The sequence below is a fragment of the Podarcis pityusensis genome (assembly GCF_964106645.2).
Source record: "Podarcis pityusensis genome assembly, chromosome: 1".
NCBI classification, from domain to species: Eukaryota; Metazoa; Chordata; class Lepidosauria; order Squamata; family Lacertidae; genus Podarcis; species Podarcis pityusensis.
Window position 1 is genome coordinate 29,335,230 of NC_138028.1, and position 13,268 is coordinate 29,348,497.

General features: G+C 50.3%; 1 long non-coding RNA gene across 1 annotated transcript; it reads left to right on the plus strand.

Annotated features, from left to right (window-relative positions):
* The first annotated feature begins 1,818 nt into the window (after window positions 1–1,818).
* Window positions 1,819–9,889, plus strand: LOC308476411. Its single transcript, XR_013985862.1, has 2 exons — window positions 1,819–4,454; window positions 9,413–9,889. It is a non-coding gene; the product is annotated as an uncharacterized lncRNA (long non-coding RNA).
* Window positions 9,890–13,268: the final 3,379 nt, after the last annotated feature.

Sequence of the window (13,268 nt, forward strand, 5' to 3'; positions counted from 1 at the left end):
CGCCCTTCCCCTCCTTCTTCCGCTCTTCACTGGGCTTTGAAACTGCGCGCGCGCGCGCTGTTCCAATTTCCATCGGCTCTCCCGGCGGGAACGGTGGCTCTGGAATCTCTGGAATGCGAAGCTCCCTCCAACGTTCCCCCTTCCCTTCCCGCCTCTCCAAGGCTCTCGCCTCTTGGCGCGCTCCTATGGTCAGCGCTGATTTGGTCAGCTGGTCCATAGACTCCGCCCTGGGCGCCCGGGAAAGTTCGTCTTTCACAGCCAAAGAAAGCCCTTCTTCAAAGAGCATTTGAATGGGTTCCGCCGATAGATCCCACCCCAATTTATGGATCAACATGGTAAACTCAGTCCAGTACTCACGAACAGATCGGCTCCCCTGTTTGCACGCCATTAACTGTCTGCGTACCACTCCCTGCTCAATATCGCTGGAAAACATCAGATCCATGGCACGAAAAAACTTCCTCGTGTCCTTCAGGATGTCATTATTCGTTGCCATCAGGGGCCTCACCCAGTCTTTCGCCCCCTTTTCGAGATGCCCAATCACAAAAGCCACCCGCGATTCCTCGTTGGGAAAGTCATCAAACTGCAGATTAAGGGCATATTGCATCTCTGTCCTAAAGGTATGATAGTCCTTGGGCTCCCCCCCCAAACTTCTGTACCAATCCTGGCAACTTTCTGGCGAGCGGGGTGGTTTTCCCCTTCTCTGCATCTTGAGCCCTCCTCTCCTCGAGCCTCGCCGTCTGCAGCGCTAGCTGGACCTCCAACGCCCGGTACCTTTCTTCCAGGCTTGGACCCGCTCCAGCTCCTGCTTCTCCGGTTCCGGCTGGGTTGCTCATGATGCCTTCTCCTGCACAAGCTGCTCACGGAGACTGTCGGAATGCTGTGATGGGACGATGAGCTGCTTGTGTGTAAAATCCAAGTCCCTCAGAGTCTGGTCAAGTTTGCAAACCTCTGTCTGTAACGGAGCCCCTTAAACATGGCTCCGTCAGTCGCTGGCAGATTCCGACAGTGGTTGCTTTTGGAATCGCTTCCAACATAAAAGCTCCTTAACGGAAACACGTCTTCTGGACTCTCTGCGTGACAGTTTCCGGTGAGGAGTGGGTGTCCCTACAGGAGGTCCTGAAACCTCCCCACTGTTTTCGCTGGAAGTGTCTCTGAGCCATCCCTCCAGCTCACTTTCCCTCAGCTCACCTCCTCTCCCCCTACTGGTTCCCTCTTCAGCTGCTGAGTCTCTCCCAACCTGTGTGAGCCCTTTCACCTCCCTTCCTTCCGATGGCAGTTCCCTGACAATTACCTATATCCATGCAGTCACATTTGTGTTAATATTTCTGAAGTTACGCAGTTGAGAGCCACAGAAAAGGTGATGAACAAAATATCAACTGGGTTTTGGCTTTAATTGGATTTTAGAAACCCAGTGAATAAAATTGATAAATATTTATCACTGCTGATGTTCTAGTTAATCACCATCCTAGGTAATTCCCTTTTCTTTCCTCAAATTGTATTGCGGACAATTTCATTATGGTACAATACAGTTCATATGTTGCAGAATCTGGCACATCTCATAACATAACTTTACAAAAGCTCAATTCCTCTCCATGAGATAGAACTGTTAGTATATCAGTCCTCCGTTGCTGGGTGTGTGATTGTTACATCACTTGCCTGTGTTTATTTTCTAGGCTTGGAAAAGCCTGAGAACGGAAGTTAGCCTTGTCTCTTCTGCTTTCTGTGTTTGTGTATTTTTTACTTTCTGTTCTCTCTCAGAGCTGAAGTGAGAGAACGCCCTGACCGTTTGTCCTGTAAATATTGCTGAATAAAAACTTAGAATGAGCCCACAATTCTCCACTTCGTTTCTGCTGATCTGTGATGGCCTGGGATTCGGATTCGGATGCTGAACCTGAGGAATCCCAGCCTGCACAGGATTCCCTGCCTCCAGAACTAGCTGAGCCATGGCTGGGGCATGAGCCTGAAGGGTCCCCACCTTTGCTGGATCCTCAGGTGCAGGCATCAGCTGAGTCTGCTCTGGCTCCTGAGGTGATGGAGGACTCATTGCCTGCAGTAGCTCCACTCTCAGCCCCGTCAGGGGAGGCTGAGGTTGCCTCTGGGTCCGGTAACCCTCCAGCCTCTCCTGAGCTGCAGAGGCTCAGGGCAGAGAGGCGGAGGGAACTAAGTTCCCGCAGGAGGAGTGCTCGCCTCCAGGCCAGGAGAGGCGAGTCACCTGAGGATTGGGGCCACCCTGTGCCTTGGGGCAGATAAAAGCCAGGCAGCCTCAGTCCCAAGTTGTGGGAGCAACTTCGTTGGTTGTCAGTTCCTGCCTGAACCCTGTCTTGCTATCCTGCCAGAGCTCTTGACCTCACCCGACTACCCGCCCTGCATCCAGCTTCAGCTTCTTCGGACTGCCTCCATACTGCATCTTCGACCTCGGACTGAATTCAGACCTTGCCTCTAGGTTAGCCTAGACGACCAGCACATGATCTCTGCTGAGTGAGTGTGCACGTAGACATTTGCTACGTGTCGCTGGAGCATGCTGGGACTGATGATTTATGGACATCCAGGAACAGTGCAACACCAGGAGGGCGCCCAGAGAGGTTTCATCTCATCCCGGGGGCTGCCTGGGCCCCAGGGTGTATCCTGACATTAACCACAATTGTGTAACCTAAACCTGGCCTGCCTCTTTGTGTTATTTGAACACTTCTACTTGACAGGCTGGTATATAACTTTTTTCTTCCTCACAATAATCCTGATATAGGTGTCTTTATTCCCATTTTATGGATGAAGAACTGGAACCTCAAGGATCACCTCTCCACATATGAACCAACACAGATCCTGAAATCATCATCTGAGACCCTTCATCAGGTGCCTCCTCCTTGAGAGGTCCAGAGGGTGGCAACATGAGAACTTGCCTTTTCTGTGGTGGCTCCCAATTTGTGGAATGCTCTCCCCAGGGAGGCTTGCCTGGCACCTTCATTACATCTATTTAGGCACCAAGTGAAAAAATTCCTCTCCTCCCAGGCATCCATCTAATCACCCTGAAGTGAACCTCTGCAGCATAGCAGCACAATTTGGAGAGCCTCATCCAGCCAGGCTGGTCATTAAGGAAGGTAACATTTAGCATCTAAGCTCTTCCGGGCATGATTTTTGAAGGTGAGGTTTAGCATCAGGATGACTATATAAACATGAAGAAGAGATTTGGAACTAAAATCCCCATGTGCTAGTAACATGCCAATTAATTGTTTCTCACAGACACCTTTTATTTGTCCCTGTATAGTATATTTACTTTGGCTTTCTACTTCACAACTCTTTTTCTCCGAGTGAGGAAACATATTTTATTTACTCCATTATTGCTCCACAGAGATCAGGATGAAAATGGAAGCAACTGTTCTTTCTCATTGGCGCCTTTCTTTTCAGGGAACACATTTGATTGGTGGTGCAAATTGGTGCTTTTGCTCTAGAAGCATAGTTGAGAGACAATGAACAAAGTAGCAGAGATGCAGAGGGAGAACGCATAATCTGCTTTCATCATAGGCCAGAAGCACCAGTAAAATGATGTGAGAACAGTGGAGACTTTTTACAGTTAGATTGTTACAAAGCATTGTAGGTGGGGACTATCCTTAAAAATGGTCCAGAAAATTCATTTGGCATAGAATGTGGCTTCAAGAGTACTAACTGGAACTAGACACTGCAGTAATATTATGCCAGCATTTTTTCATCTTCGTTGGCTCCTGCAATGTTCTAGTCCAATTCAAGGTGCTGGCTCCGACCTTTAAATATTTTTTTACAACTTGGGACCATGGCGAATCCACTTGAACCCTGAGATCACCAACAGAGGATTCTCACAAGCTGACATAAAATGGGTGGCCACAAGACAAAAAGCTTTTTTAGAAGTGACCCCCATTTATGGAATGCTTCCTCCAGACTGTTTTGCATGGCACCCCCTTTTAATGTCTCTTCAGTACTTGAGAAGAGTTTCTTCAGTTTCACTTATCTTTTAAGCTCCACTTTTAAAATCTCTGGCATTATCAGGGGGAGAGACCAGTCCCACCATGTACAGGAAAACTATCTTACTTTTTATAAAGTTTGGGTATTCGTGCTTTCTAATTTTTATATTTTGGGTTCCATGGAACTCCCTGCCACAATAATTCAGTTCCTCAAGGTGACCCTTTTCCACAGTTGCTCATTCCTTTTAAAATCCTCCTCATAGCTTGGTGCAGTAGGCTTAAGCATGAGATGGACACCAGCACTGGATATAGTATGACCTGTTGAGAATATTGTTTATTAAAGGGTTTTGCGTATTTAAGGCAATACTGATATTAAAACTGGTGTCTTGCATGCACTTTATGGCAGTTTCTACAGACTGAGAGACAATGTTGCTGACACCAGCCTCTAAACAGCTTTTTGTTGTTGTTCAGCCGTTTAGTTGTGTCCGACTCTTTGTGACCCCATGGAACAGAGCACACCAGGTGTTAAGTCGTGGGTTGACATAGCAGCCGGCACAGCGATTTCTTCAAGTAGCTCTTTATTATGGTAAGCTGGAATAGAACTGACTGCGAACAGCTCAGCCGGCCTGTATTTATAGGCAGCCGGCTGTCAACATTGTAACCACAACAGCCCAGAGTTCCCGCCTAAAATAACAGACGCGGACCTGAGTGAAAACTATCTACAGACCTGAGTGAAAACTATATACAGTATCCCCCTGTTGGCCCAGGGTGAAACTACACTACATAACACCCCTCCCCACCGAGATAAGGCGTTAGTTACAATCGTAATGGTTTCCTTATATACAGCACTACGCGTAATGGTTCAATTAAGCACAAAAGCATATCGGTTACATTTCCCATACTTAGACCAACAGTGATACCTGTCCAACAACATAGTCCTTTAAATAAGTTGGGCGCTTGGAAACTCTGCCAGACCGCCGGGGACTGGTAGCCAAGTCCGGAGGGCCACACAGTTCTCGCTGAGGCTGTGGTGCGACCCTAGGTGGCGTTGGAACCAACTCCCCTGGATCCGCTGCTGTGGGTGGAGCCTCCGCAAGTGGAGTGGTCTGAGTCTGTTCTGAAACGGCTTGGTTCGGCTCCACGCTGGCAGCTTGCGAGGGAGGTGTAGGTGGGGCCTCGCCATCTGTACGTGTCTCTTCTGGAGCCGCAAGCGCAGTTGGGGGCACCTCGGTAGTGTCCAAGTCCCCAACCCTGCGCCTAAGCTGGTCTATGTGCCGTCGCCACAAGCGTCCGTCTTCGAGTGCCACCTGGTACGAGCGAGGTCCAGTGACTCCCACTACTGTGGCTGGCACCCAAGGGATGTCCCCCACATAGTTCCGGGCAAAGACCTGGTTTCCTGGGACAAATGACCGTGGTGCGTTGGCACAGCCTGGGGGTTCAGCCACGGCAAAGTCTGGGTGTAGCCGGTCGAGCGGTGACCTGAGGCGGCGGCCCATAAGCAGTTCAGCAGGACTCCTCCCTGTGGCCGCATGAGGGGTGATGTGTTGCACGAACAAGTATTCGGCGACCCGCTCATGCCAGTCTCCCCGGTCCAGGCGCGCCAGTGCCTCTTTTGTCGAGCGCACCATTCTTTCCGCTTGCCCGTTGCTGGATGGATGAAAGGGTGCCGTTAGGGCATGGCGGATGCCCAGTCCCAAAAGATACCGCTCAAACGTGCCTGACGTGAACTGCGGTCCGTTGTCAGAGACAAGGACATCAGGACACCCATGCGTTGCAAACAGGCCTCGCAGCACCGGGATGACAGCTTCGGTAGTGGTGGAGGGCATCAGGGCGACCTCCAGCCATTTGGAATAGGCGTCCACCACTACCATAAAGGTCCGGCCGTGAAAGGGGCCAGCCAGATCGATGTGCACCCTCGACCAGGGTGTCTTTGGCGTCTCCCAGGTGTGTCCCTTAGCTGCCGGTGGTGCAGGCCTCGACTCCTGGCACGCTTGACAGGCGGACACCCAGGCAGTGATGGCATCGTCCATATTAGGCCACCAGACGTAACACCGAGCCAACGCCTTCATTTTGACAATTCCCGGGTGGCCAACGTGCAGAGCCTCCAGGACACGCTGACGGAGTCCCTGGGGAATCACGACGCGGTCTCCCCACAGCAGGCAGCCGCGATGAGCTGAGAGTTCATGTTGTCTGGTTGCGAAGGGCTGGAACTCCGATGCAACAGGCCCTTGTGGCCACCCCCTCCACACCCAGTTGAGCACCCGGCTGATGGTGCGATCCTGGGCAGATGCGGAGGCCACAGTGGCAGCCGATACAGGCGCTGCCGGAAGATCCTCAATCAGAAGGAGCGATGAAGCTGGAGCCGGGTCTTCCACAAATGCTGGAAGAGGGCAACGGCTGAGGGCGTCGGCATGGCCCATCGATTTCCCCGGGCGATGGATGAGCCGGTAGTGGTAGGCAGCCAGGAAAACAGTCCATCGCAGCATGCGTGGTGAGAGGACCGGTGGAGTTGGACGATCACCGGCGAGGAGGCCCAGGAGTGGCTTGTGGTCAGTGATGAGGTCAAAAGTCCTGCCATAGAGGTATTCATGGAACCTCTTCACTCCAGCCACAAGTGCTAATGCCTCCTTGTCGAGCTGGCTGTAATTCCGTTCCGTCGGAGATAGTGTCCTGGAAAAGTAGGCGAGCGGTGCTTCTCTTCCATCTGGAAAACGGTGACTAAGGACAGCACCGATGCCAAAAGGTGAGGCGTCGCAGGCAAGGACCAGCGGCCTGGATTCACTGTACTGTACCAGCACACTGTCTGAAGAAAGGAGAGCCTTGACCGCGTTGAAGGCCGCCGTCTCCCGATGACCCCAGGCCCAAGGCGTCTTAGTGCTAAGGAGTCGGTGAAGAGGCTCAGCCACTGTGGCTTTGTGGGGCAGGAACATGTTATAAAAGTTCAGCAGCCCCAGGAATGCCTGCAACTCCGTTTTGTTCTTTGGGGTGGGGGCCTGCTGGATAGCGCGGATCTTGGATGTGGTTGGATGAAGACCGGAGGCATCGATAAGATAGCCCAGGAACTCTACCTGTGGAACGGTGATCTGGCACTTGTCCCTCTTTACCTTGAGCCCGGCCTCCTGGAACCTGGTCAGCACGGCACGGAGGCGCTCGAACAGCTGCTGGTGTGAGTCTGCAGACACCAAGACGTCATCAAAATATGGTACCACGCCCGGAAGCCCTTGCAGGAGACGCTCCATAAGGCTTTGGAAGATGCCAGGAGCCACACTCACCCCGAACTGCAACCGGCGGCAACGGAAAGCCCCCCGGTGGGTGACGATCGTCTGGGCTTCAGCAGTGGCATCATCGACTGGCAGTTGTTGATAGGCTTGGGCAAGGTCCAGCTTAGCGAAGACCTTACCCTCACCCAGGGAATGCAGCAGGTGTTGGACAACAGGAACCGGGTAAGCGTGCTGCTGAAGTGCCTTGTTGATCGTGCACTTGTAGTCAGCGCAGATTCTCACCGACCCATCTGGCTTGACAGGCGTGACGATGGGGGTTTCCCACTTTGCGTGGTCAACCGGCTCCAAAACTCCTTGGGCGATCAGTTTGTCCAGTTGTTCGTCCACCTTAGCCTTGAGAGCAAAGGGAACCCGGCGTGGCTTTAGCTTGATGGGGGCGACTTGTGGATCAAGGCTAAAGGAGATGGGCGTACCTGTATATTGGCCCAAGGTGCCGTCAAAAACCTCGGCAAAGTCTTTGACCAGACCCTCAGTCTCTGCGTTAGAGATGCAGTTGATGCCGGTGACTTCCAGGCCGAGGGCATCAAACCAGTCTAGCCCTAGGAGGCTTGGCCGCTGACCTTCGACCACCACCAACCGGAGCATGCCCGAAAAATCCTTGAAGGCGATCCGGAACCGGCCAACGCCTACCACGGGAATGTCGTTTCCCTGGTAGTCTCTCAGGTGTACGCGGTGAGAGTCGAGTTGCCTTTTGGACACTCTGGGTACCAGTCTTTTGATGGTGCTCCATGACACGATGGACAGGGCAGACCCGGTGTCGATCTCCATGTCACATGGAGCTCCTTCAATGAGCACCGTGACGTTCAGCTTGCGTCGCGTAGGCGAGTCGGTTTGGCCAATCGTGGTTCCAGACGGGCAGCGGCAGTTGGTGAGAGCGAAACAACTTTCCTTGGCAGACTGGAGTGAAGACTTGGACTTGCGAGTCGATGAAGGGGGGGTGTCAGACGGAGCCGATCGGCAGACCTTAGCGATGTGGCCCCTTCTGGAACACTTCCTACAGATGGCGTCTCTGAATCGACACTTGGCACGGGAATGGTTGCCTCCGCAGCCAGCACATTCCGGTTGGCCCTTGGACTTCTGTTGGAACTTCCTGCGCTCCCGCTTTGTCTGGTGCACGTCATCGTCTTCACTGGAGGATGCCTCCTCACTGCTGGCCTCTTCATGATGCACCGGAACTGGCTCCCTAGCAAGACGCGGGCTGCTGGACTTGCGGATCTCCTGGGCGGAGCGTTCAGCAGCTTCTGAGGCCACAGCCTCCTCAATGGCTTTCTGTAGCGTGAGGTCTGGCTTGGCTAGGAGGCGCCGTTGCAGATGGATGTCCCGGACCCCGCAGACGATTCGATCCATCAGGGCATCGTCTAAGTCTCGGAACTCACAGTGCATTGCAGCCTGTCGCAGGGCGGTGGTGTAGTTGTTGATTGACTCCCCCTCTGCCTGGTTCCGGTGGTAGAACACATGGCGGGCAGCAATCTTGGACGGCTTTGGTGCGTAGTGGTTGCGGAGCTTCTCTTGGATCGTGTCCCATGGTGTTGCCTGGACTGCTTCAGGCGCAACCAACGCTCGGGCCGTCTCAAACACCTCAGGCCCACAGAGGCTGAGGAATAGGCCCCGCTTCCGCTCCTGTGATACTTCTGTCAGCTCGTTGGCTTGGAGGTAGCAGTCGAACCGAGCGAGGTAGGAGTCCCATGATTCAGAGGCTGGCGCAAAAAGCGGTAGAGGCACAAGTGAAGCCATGATCCCGATGCCGGCGTGAAGGGCGATGGATGGAACACAGTGCTCTAGCCAGAACAGTCAGCTCTGAATTGGTTCTGCCCAGTGATTTCGCTCAGTGATTTCGCTCTGTGATTCAGCTCAGTGATTCAGCTCAGTTCAGAGGCTGGCCGCATCTGGCTGTGCTCTGATGTCCATCCATCCCATCCTCGTCGCCAGTGTTAAGTCGTGGGTTGACATAGCAGCCGGCACAGCGATTTCTTCAAGTAGCTCTTTATTATGGTAAGCTGGAATAGAACTGACTGCGAACAGCTCAGCCGGCCTGTATTTATAGGCAGCCGGCTGTCAACATTGTAACCACAACAGCCCAGAGTTCCCGCCTAAAATAACAGACGCGGACCTGAGTGAAAACTATCTACAGACCTGAGTGAAAACTATATACAGTATCCCCCTGTTGGCCCAGGGTGAAACTACACTACATAACACCAGGCACTCCTGTCTTCCACTGCCTCCCGCAGTTAAACAGCTTTTACCTCAAGCCAAATTCTCTAAACCACAGCTGAATTAACTCACAACCCATTGCAGCTACTAAGGACAGTCTGCTTGTGATCCCATAGCTTCACCAGTTGGACTTCCGGCTGCTTGTAGTTTGGCTGATTTTAAAAATCTGGTTGTGGTAAGACATTTGCACCGGGCAACCTCCTAGCCTAACTCAGCCACCTGCTTCCTTTTTCTGATCTTTACCAGCAAAGTATTGTTTACACACTGGGAATGAACAGCTTAATATTCGGGCCTCATCTTTCCACTTTCACCTCATCTTTCTCTGGCCTCTGCCTCACACCTCCCTCGTCAACTTACTTCCCCAACTTTGTTTTCCAATTGACAGTTATCTCCCAACTGACAGTTAACTGCCTGTTCTTCACTGGCTTGAATATACAGCTAATCAGAGTCTCTCCCCCCCCCCCCGACCAATCAAAATTTACTGATCCCGACCCTGTCTATCAATATTAAAAGTGATTGCCTCTTTCTCCCCTTTCAGAACCTGTCACCAAGAAGCCACCACTAAGCAGTCTTGCAACATATGAACAGCACAAGGCCTTGGACTTTGACAGTTGTGCTCTGACATTGCCATAGAAATGTTTCAAAGCACAAAACATCAACAGACAGCCATATACACAGCAATTCTCCACACTGTGTTTTCACATGGTTATTTAGTTCTGTGGAACTTCCTACGCCTTAGGTTAATTGCTGTTCGCCATGATTTTTAGATTTCTTCTCTGATTTAAAATGATTGTTTTTAACATTACTGCTGCCATATAGAATTTTACTTGTGTGGGTTTTGGAGTTTTAAAATTGCTTCAATTGTTTTTCGTGCATTTCCCAGAGTATTATTGTTATTGGGTAACAGGTAAGTTGAATAAATAAATAAAATTAAGTCAGGCAGTATCCAGTAACAACTTTTGTCCTATATTGTTTTCTGTATAGCTAGGCACTTCTTTAACAACTAATCCAGAATGCGGCAGCTAAACTAGTGACTGAGAATAGCCACCAAGACAATATAACACCAGTTCTGAAAGACCTACATTGGCTCCCAGTACGTTTCCGAGCACAATTCAAAGTGTTGGTGCTGACATTTAAAGCCCTAAACAGCCTTGGCCCAGTATATATGAAGGAGCATCTCCACCCCCATCATAGAATCATAGAATCATAGAATCATAGAGTTGGAAGAGACCACAAGGGCCATTGAGTCCAACCCCCTGCCAAGCAGGAACACCATCAGAGCACTCCTGACATATGGTTGTCAAGCCTCCAAGCCTCTGCTTAAAGACCTCCAAAGAAGGAGACTCCACCACACTCCTTGGCAGCAAATTCCACTGTCGAACAGCTCTTACTGTCAGGAAGTTCTTCCTAATGTTTAGGTGGAATCTTCTTTCTTGTAGTTTGGATCCATTGCTCCGTGTCCGCTTCTCTGGAGCAGCAGAAAACAACCTTTCTCCCTCCTCTATGTGACATCCTTTTATATATTTGAACATGGCTATCATATCACCCCTTAACCTCCTCTTCTCCAGGCTAAACATGCCCAGCTCTCTTAGCCGTTCCTCATAAGGCATTGTTTCCAGGCCTTTGACCATTTTGGTTGCCCTCCTCTGGACACGTTCCAGTTTGTCTCAGCCCGGACACTGAGGTCCAGCTCCGAGGGCCTTCTGGCAGTTCCCTCACTGCAAGAAGTGAGGTTACAGGGAACCAGGCAGAGGGCCTTCTCAGTAGTGGCGCCCGCCCTGTGGAACGCTCTCCCATCAGATGTCAAAGAAATAAACTATCTGACATTTAGAAGACATCTGAAGACAGCCCTGTTTAGGGAAGTTTTTAATTTTTGATGTTTTATCACTTTTTTTATTAATATTCTATTGGAAGCCGCCCAGAGTGGCTGGGGAAACCCAGCTAGACAGGCGAGGTATAAATAATAAATTATTATTAATAATAATATCCATTAGACATGATACCATGTTGGTGGAGGGGTTTTTCCATGGGCAGATTCCATAGCGCTAGTCTTACATATAATGAAAATGTAAGGGTGTCATCACATAGCCCCCTGCTGGAGGATTTGTAATGCCTCATCACAATCCTGGGTTTGCAGGGTGGGCTAGGGGAGCAAAAGAGAAAGCACGTTTCACAGCAGCAGCAGCTGTGGCATGGTGGTGAGAAAGGAGATTCATGGAGTCAGAAGGTGGTGATTAAAACAACAGGAGAGATCTGAATGGATTCAGAAGAGAGAAACACTGAGGGTAACAAGGAGAAATACCAGAGATGGGTACAACACAAAAGCTAACACCAAAAAGCTAACACAACAGAGCCTTTCCCAACTCCCTTCTCACCCTCAAACCTTATTTTAAACCAGCACTTTGTCTGCCTCAAGAGTTCCTCCTGCTCACTCTGCTCAAACCTTTGCCATTGTTTAAAACTGCTACTATTTTCCTTTCAGTGTCTCTCTCCAACTCTGCTTTACTCAAACCTCTACTGCTGTTTAAAGCCACCATTTCCCCCTCTATGGCTCGCTTGCTTGCTCCACTCAAATTGTATTTATTTTATTTATTCGTTGTATTTATATACAACCTTTATCTTCCAAGGAGCTCAAGGCGTTATTCATGGTTCTTCTCCCCATTCCATCATCACAGCAACTCTGTGAGGTAGGCTAAGCTAAGATATGGTAAATGGCCCATGAACACCCAATGAACTTGAGCAGAGATTTGAACCCTAGTCTCCCAGGTCATAGTCCATCCAACAGTCTAACCATTACACCACAATGGCTCTCTGCCATTGTTTAAAACCACCCATTTCCTCACAGTGTCTCTACACCCCTGCTTTACTCAAATGTCTGCCATTGTTTAAAAACAGAGGGCTTTCAAACTTCCTTGTTTTGCACTTTGTATATGCCAGTGCCCAGCACATGGGCATAGTCAAAATGAGCAAAATTGAACCCTCCAATCATCAACTGTTGAGCAGAGGGTTTAATAAAAATAAGAATAATAGTTATTATCATCATTATATTTATTTATATGCCACCTTTTCCCCAGACCAGGACTCAAAGCAGCTTACAAAAAAATTAAAATGACATTAAAAGGGTCTTCACCTGCTGGCAGAAGGACAAGAAGGAGTGAGTCTCATTAGGATGGGGCAGGCATAGGCAAACTCGGCCCTCCAGATGTTTTGGGACTACAGCTTCCATCATCCCTGACCACTGGTCCTGTTCGCTAGGGATGATGGGAGTTGTAGTCCCAAAACATCTGGAGGGCCGAGTTTGCCTATGCCTGGGATGGGAGTTCCAAAGTCTGGGATCAGTCACTGAGAAGGCTAGCTGCAGGGGTCTTCTTCACCATGTGATGCCTTCAGGAAATGTGTTGGGGAGGCAGATCCCAGCAAGATTGAAAAGGAGTTGGCCAAATCTGCAAAGGCTGGAAGAGGAGACTTAATCCCAGGACTTTTGGGGAGAGAGAAAGAGAGATGAACCTGCTGTGGTCTGCTTTGTCAGCATGTTTCCTGCAGGCAACACCAAACAAGACTGAACCCTCCTACTCTCTGCAGTGTGGTGAGGGGGGGGAGATGAAGTGCCGCCTTCCCACACCCTACTCCTGACCATATAGGGTTTTTCAAAACCCAGTTAAACATCAGCCCCATCCCAAATTTATTTGAGACTAGATCAGGTCAGGTTTCCCACAGGGCAGCCAGAGCTCTGGCTTGGGAGAGAGCTGTGTAGATGACTAAACCTAACAGACTACGCTGTCCATTTATAAATCTCAATATTTATTGGTTTCTTCAAACTCTTGGGCAGTGCCAGGCACTTCTG